Source organism: Etheostoma spectabile, unplaced genomic scaffold (genome assembly GCF_008692095.1).
Source record: "Etheostoma spectabile isolate EspeVRDwgs_2016 unplaced genomic scaffold, UIUC_Espe_1.0 scaffold00019346, whole genome shotgun sequence".
NCBI classification, from domain to species: domain Eukaryota; kingdom Metazoa; phylum Chordata; class Actinopteri; order Perciformes; family Percidae; genus Etheostoma; species Etheostoma spectabile.
This window is the reverse complement of record NW_022604837.1, coordinates 1,972-9,491: the sequence shown is the minus strand read 5'-3', so window position 1 is coordinate 9,491 and position 7,520 is coordinate 1,972. Positions and strand designations below refer to the sequence as shown.

General features: G+C 40.7%; 1 long non-coding RNA gene across 1 annotated transcript; it reads right to left on the bottom strand.

Annotated features, from left to right (window-relative positions):
• Positions 1-287: 287 nt before the first annotated feature.
• Positions 288-5,188, bottom strand: LOC116684603 (uncharacterized). Its single transcript, XR_004330797.1, has 5 exons — positions 5,157-5,188; positions 4,078-4,136; positions 2,965-3,012; positions 463-525; positions 288-306 (listed from the first exon to the last, which is right to left on the bottom strand). It is a non-coding gene; the product is annotated as an uncharacterized LOC116684603 (long non-coding RNA).
• Between the last annotated feature and the right edge of the window lie 2,332 nt (positions 5,189-7,520).

Sequence of the window (7,520 nt, the reverse complement as noted above, 5' to 3'; positions counted from 1 at the left end):
TGTTAGGATTGCTTGAACGCAGCAGGGATGGAGAGTTAGGCTCTGATTGGTTAGTTTTCGCACCCGATGATCTAGGTGATGCCGTCAAATGTGCGTTAGCCCGACTCAGTCACTAGAGTAGTAGTAGACATATTCATATTTTCCTTTTAAGGATGGCTTTACAAATGTTTAATATACCATTTTAAACTACATTCAAAAGTGTTTGAAGAACTACAACTGGACAGTGTGGAAGCCATTAAATAAGTATGAGTGTACTTACTGCTGCTCATTTGACCTCACGTGAAGAGACTGGTCTCCCGACAAGACCTGAGAGGACACAGCAGACAGATTCATGTCAACCTAAATCACCTGGAAGCAAATGCTAACTCCAAACCTGTTAGCTCGCAGTTTGACAGACTGGAAGACACAACTGATTTTTTTTTTTTTTTAATAAGGAGCTTCTTATCCTCATTAAATACTTACTTGTTCCTTTGTCACTGAAGATTGCGCTGAATCCTTCATCAAAAGTTAAATTGACGTTGACACCTGGATTACAGGGAGGACAGATAAGATATTCTTAATAAAGTATCAACACAAAGATAAAATCTGCAACACAAGGTCAAACTCAAATGTTAGATTTCTGTTTGTGAACAGATTGAACAAACTAGACAGTGTGTTAATCAGTGAGCTTTAAAACTGTTGGGAGTTTGTATTTTTCTAGCCGTTTTCCTCCTGTTTATGCTAAGCTAGGCTAACTGTTTCTTGGCTCTTAACACACAGAACATGGGATTGATATCCATCTGAACATCTCCCTCTTGAAAAGAAAGTTAATAAATATGTATATTTCCCAAAATGATGTCATGACACAACAAGTACACAAACAGCTTCACACCCCCGGCTGTCAGAAGGCTCAACGCCCTCCCCCTTTCTCCCTCTCCTCCCCTCTGCCTCCAAGAACTCTGGACTCTGAACCCCCCATCAGGATCAACACTAGCCACTTTATATAAAAGAAGACACTCAGGAACTCTTGCTTTTATATTGCGCATTTCTCTACAGTTTGATTTTGCCTTATATTTGCACTATTTAGAATTCATCACTGTGTTGTACATATTACTTATATTTTTTTATTTGTACATTGTATCTGTCTTTATCCTATATTCTTCATCTTTTATATTTGTTTTATGTGTCCTCATTGCACCGTGGGTCAGAGATAAAGATGTTTTTAATTGCTCTGTATGTCTGGCACATATTGTGTAATTAGAATAAAGTTGACTTGACTTGACACTCAAAGCACCCCCACGCAGTAAAATGAACCCGTGGCCCATCTTTCAAACCAAAGAATAGAGAAGTTCGGATTGCAACACACAGACGGGGAGTGTGACACTGCGTCGGACACAATCACTCCTACTTCTACCTAGCTACCTCTACAACCCATCGATGGGGGGAAAGTTATCTTTAGATGAATTAAATCAGCCACAGAGCACAGAATACACTCTATCTAGTAACAATGTGTGTGCACCAAAGGAGTTTTCTTCAGGCCAGCATTTTTTTTTAACCCTTGTGTTGTCTTACCAGAGAGTGAACTTGTTGTCCTTCGGGGGTCAAAATTGCAAATCAACTTATTTTTTTCTCCAATGTTTTTGACGCTTTTTGAAACGTTTGTCACTTTTTAATAATACCTATTTTTTGTTTGCTAATAAACCCCAGAAATTGTGGATTATTTGGACTCGTAGTTAAGCTCATAGGATGTTGAGTGGATTGCAGTTTGTTTCAAATGCTGTAAAATTGAAAAAAAAACAACACCTACAGTTCAATGAAAGTAATCATTAATTTTACGTGGCTTCCAGACAACGTACATCCACGCTTTCATGTTATTTTGGGGAAATTTGGTTAAAAGAAACCCATAATTCTGATCTACAAATTGGTCACATTGACCCAAGGACAACACAAGGGTTAAATATTTGCAATGGGAGCGCGGCGTATTGACATAATGCAGCAGCTTGACGAGGCCCTATGTTCCTATCCTGTTTTTTTGTTTTTCTGGTCACTGAATGCTGATTAATGCTTTAGGTAAAACTTAACACTTGCACTCAACACTTTTTACCCAGCAGTCCAATCACAGTGGAGGGGAAACGGGAAAATTTTTTCCGCCACTGATATTCAGTGTCATAGCAACCACATGCAACCAAAGCGTCTAGGGCTCTGACAACACCCACCCAACGGCCGACTGGAGCAGAAAAAATCAGTCAGACTGACCAGTGTCCCCGAGTTGGTCAAAAAAAACTTCCTCGGGACACACCAAAGTGACATGAGTGTACGTTCTGCGCATGCGCGAGACATACTACGTCTCCACGACAGAAGGCGGCGCTTATCTGTATTGTCGCCCAACAATGACAAGCGGCAGGTGATTGAAACCAGACTGTCGTGGCGGCTCTTTTGGAATACAATCTCATATTTCACAAGAATAGTTCACATAAAAGTGTTTCCGAAAAACATTTTAAGATAGAAATAGGCCGTGCAGTTGCTGAATCTGTCTTCATTTCAGATCCACAAAAGTCAGTTTAAAAGATTTGTCAGATTTTGAGAGTCACCCATCCCGCTCGCCATGTCCGGGTTAGCACTCCACTACTCTGATTGGTCATTGAGTCCGACATCCCGCCCTGCGATCTAGCAAGTCAGGTCGGACAAAATGAAGGGCGACGGACGACGGCCAAAACACCGACCAGACTCGAGTCACCGACCGGGTCAGGTTGGTGGGCCAGGGCCTTTAGCTAAAACAACCCCGCCTGCTTCCAAAGTTCTGCCAGCTGGACATTTCTTGTTTGTTTTGTGTTGTGGAAACTCTTTGATGGGCAAACAGCCTCATGACAGTAACACCAGCTTTTCTTCAACCAAAGAGAATTTGGTTGGACACGAGCACATGGACCAACCGACCCGGAGGTGTCAGCCCCAGACCAAGTCTGAAAATAGGACCTGGAATCGTACCTTTTGGTGTGCTGATGGCTCTGTCATTCACAGCTCCTTTGGGCATCACTGGAAAGTAAAAAAGACAAATGGTAAACAGGATGCTGTCACTCTGTAAAATAGAAACTCAATTAAAACTTTCAGTAAGTCTGATTGGTTTAAAAAATTAAAAAACTTGGTTTCTTTGTTCTGTTTTCTGTTAATTCTCCGTGTTTCCTCCCTGGTCGTGTGTTCTTGGTCCTGTCTTGTGTTCCCCGAGTGGCTGTATGTTCGGTTTCCTGTTTTATTTTGAAGTCTGGGTCTGTCTGGTCTTATCTCTAGTTTTACTTCCTGTGTTTTCCCGCTCCTGTGATTACCTGATGTTTTCTACCCTTTCCCATCCCTCTTGTCTTGTTACCCTGTGTATTTAGTGTTAGCTGTTGGCTGTTCCTGTTGGTGTTTCTGCATTTTTCCCTTAAGTCGTTGTTTTCCCGTGAGTTTTTTCCCAGTTTCTGTGTTCCTGGTTTTGTTTTCTCTTTGGACTTAATTTTTTGGGGGGGATTTTTGACTTTTCACTCATTTGGGACTTGTTTTTTTCCCTTGTGTCGTTTTTTTTTGTATTTGTGATCCCAGTGCTGTTTGGACTCCTGTTAATAAATCTTAGTAACACACTCTCTCCTGCCTTCCGGTCTCATCTCTGCATTTGGGTCCTCGATTCCGTTATGTGTAACAAAACTAAGTGTTTATGATCAGATTGGGAATGATATGAAATTAATTAAATACACTTTACTCACATTAAGATTTCTGTAACTTAAAAAAATGCTAAATTGAGTGTCATGTAACCTTATGGCGGATATTAAATGCAGTTGTCTTCCCACCAACCCTCTTTCATAAATTCTGTGGAAGATGTGTACACACAATTTATATAATAACCTTTGATATTGTAAATATGTTAGCAAACCATAAAAAATTCCACTGGATAAGAATGAGATGATCCGTTTAATTCAATTGATTTGGTTCTTGAAGTGAAAAGCACCTTTAAATTCCCAGGGATGTTTGGTTTTTGTGTTTTGACCTCTGACCTCTGAAATCCTAACTAGAAGTTACACCGTTGCTGTACTCGTGAAAGTTCAGTTTTAACCTCCAGCGTCGTACCTGTTTGTTCCAGAGCGATTGACTGAACATGTTCCTCCTGCCTGGATCCGTGCACACGCCTGACACACACACACACACACACACACACACACACACACACACACACACCCGCTCACTGATGTCATATGTATGCATGAAATAAATAAAGAGAAACCACAGGAATCTTACAAAGTGGAATGGGAATGAGTGTAGACGCCAATAAGTGCAATGTCCCTGATTCAACTGTTGCATGTCATACAATGTCTCACAATGTTTCCTGTCTGTATCTGCACTATAAACTAAGGGTGTCAAAATTCTCTAAATCCACAATTCAATTAGATTATTAAGGTCACTATTTGATTAGGTTTAAGCCAGTGTTTTCGGCACAGACGGCTACATTGTTGTTAGACTATCAAGTCTTATAAAATCTTATGAAAATAGTCAAGAACTAGACTTATAAAACTATGGAGACAAAACCGTTGTTTGTACCACGCTGTACACAATTTTAATCATTTTATAATTGGGCTCTATGGTAGGCCTGCACGATTAATCATCAATCTAGATTCACCCTGTTCACCGTTTAATTCTAAATAACTTAAGATTTTTTTTTAATGACTTAAATTCTCATTTACTTTTACGAGCCCACGTCATCACAAACGGTACTACTTTCTTCCGTGAGTTTTTAACATAAATGGTATAAAAAAAGATTTAAAATGCTCCCTGCGCTGCAGAAGGCCATGGGATCCCAAAAGTGCAGCAGCAGGCTACCACTAAGCTACGTCAGTTTTTCTTTCAGAGAAAAAAATTACTGGGACAATCGCAGATCTTCTTCACTTGATGTTCAATTTAAATTTGTGACACTCCTACTATGAACTATTGGCATAGTCCTTTAATTAACTTCCTTGGTATATCCAAGCTGAGCCGTTACAATACTGAAGTCTGATTCAGTTTGAGCGAAATGTAAATTATTATTAGACACACAAAGTCACTGAACTTTGTGACCGACATAAGAAAATGGACAACCAGTGGTCATCAATCAAAGGCCAACAAAACCCTGCAGAGAGTCCTTGGTATGACTAGCTGCTGGGATGGAGACCTACCTGTCAGTCTGTACCAGCCTGGCAGACATGGGTTTGGACGTAGCAGCTGTGGTGTGGCAAAGGTAAAGGGGAGGAGGGGCCTGGACCTGATGGGAGAGCCCTGGACTGAACACTGAGGAAAGAGCAAAATCACCATTAAACCTTTACTGACTGTGGGGAACTGCGATACACTGGCCTACACTGTTACTGTAAGAAAAGAAAATCAATAATTCTTAAACATTATAAAAAATAATGTCCAGAAACAAAACTAAATAATCACAATAGTGAATGTATATTATCATGTATTGTATTTATTTTTCAGTCAATCTAAAAAGATGCTATATACAGTACATGATTCACAGTATGGACCAGGATTGCATGCTTTGCTCAAGAGCCCATTGGCAGTACCCAGGAGGTGAACTGGCATCTCTCCGGCTACTACTACTACTACTTTGGTCTGTACAGGGACTTGAACCAGCAACCCTCCAGTTCCCAACCCAAATCCCTAAGGAAATGAGCTAATACCACCCATAATTTGTATTAAATCCATTTTTATTGCCGTTTTGTGTAGTACTTCTGCACTAAATTTCATATTTGAGATAAAGACGTTTACCTTGAATATTAATTAATACCCCTATTTTCTTTGTATTTCTGGTTAGACTGATACCTTTTAAAAATCTTGTCAAATAAAATTGGAGGAGGTTTCACCAGTCAATAAAGCTAGTCCATATCTTACCCATGTCTAAATGGACTAGATCTGGAATCAATCACCTGGGCCGTTTCCATAAAATTATGATTAAGTGTTATCTTGGTCAAGAGGTTTTTTGGTTTTGATTATTTTTTCCGTACTTATCTAGACCTGGAAATGACTAAAAATCAAACTCCACACTTTTCCATACTGCGTAGGAACCCCGTATTATAAATACACATTGTGTATGTAGTGTGAATGACCTGTGTAGTTGGAGGCCTGGCGTCTCCTGTCAAGCTGCAGTTGTCCATCTGCTTCTCCATCTCTTTCTCCTTCTCCGCCATCTTCAGAGCAAACTCCACCTCAACTGCCAGCTGCTCATCTCCAGGGAAAAAGTCCTTTACCTTGTTACGATGTTCTTGCATGGTCACCTGATGGGAACAACGGCATCATGGAGTTTAGTTCCATCATCTTTACTGCGACTATAATTGCCACTGTTCATCGTACCCCAACCTGCACCGTCAGACACCACCCACCAAGAGCCTGAGTCTGTCCCAGGTTTCTCCCTAAACGTTAGTTTTTCTTAACACTGTCACACTAAATGCTTGCTCTTGGGGGAATGACTGGAATGGTTGGGTCTTTGTAAATTAGAGAAGGTGATCTAGACCTACTCTATCTGTAAAGTGTCTCAAGGTCACCCTTGTTATGATTTAGTGTCACACAAAGGTTGGGTGCAGCCTCAAAAGAGCTTTTCATGCTTCAGGGTAAACATATATTTTTCAGAACTTTCCTCTTTTTTTGTGACTCTTGTGTCTACAACAGTAGAAGTAGATGCGGCAGATGAATGGAAGTAAAAACATAACTCAACCTGTCTTGTTGCTGCATTGCATTCATACATCTAACGCATTTCAACACAGTAGTCCTGCCTACAGTGGGGAGTATTTGATACACTACCAATTTTCAGGTTTTCTAACTTACAAAGTATGTAGATGTCTGTAATAAAGGTCTAAAACAAAATCCAGAAATTCACATTGTATTATTTTTAAATGATTAATTTGCATGTTATTGCATGACATAAGTATTTGATCACCTACCAACAGTTAGAATACCGGCTCTCACAGAGGTTTTTTTAAGACACCCCTCCTGTTCTCCACTCATTACCTGTATTAACTGCACCTGTTTGAACTTGTTACCTGTATAAAAGACACCTGGCCACACACTCAATCAAAAGAATCCAACCCTCCACAATGGCCAAGACCAGAGACTTGTGTAAGGACATCAGGGATTGGACTTTGGAAATGTAGACCTGCACAAGGCTGGGATGGACTACATGGAAGCAGCTGACCAGCTGCTGCTGGTCTAACGTTAGCGGTCCGCTGATCCACTGCTGCTGGATTAATCAGATGAATATGCAGAAAGCATCCACATGTCCATGCTGTGGTCTTACCTGAAGGTAGGACATGAGGTCTCGGAGCACAGGAGAGCGTTTCTGCTCCAGCAGGCTCTTCAGGCTGATGATGAGAGGAACTGTGTTCTCTATGAAGGCCTTCTTCTGGACCTGTGGATTATAGCGGTTATCTCAATTTGTATGGTAGCAGACCAATTAGCAAGCAAGCGAGCAAGCTAACATTAGCCAGCAGCCAAAACCCCAATGTCACAATACATTTCACATGTCCCCTTTCAGATGTTTTTCAGCA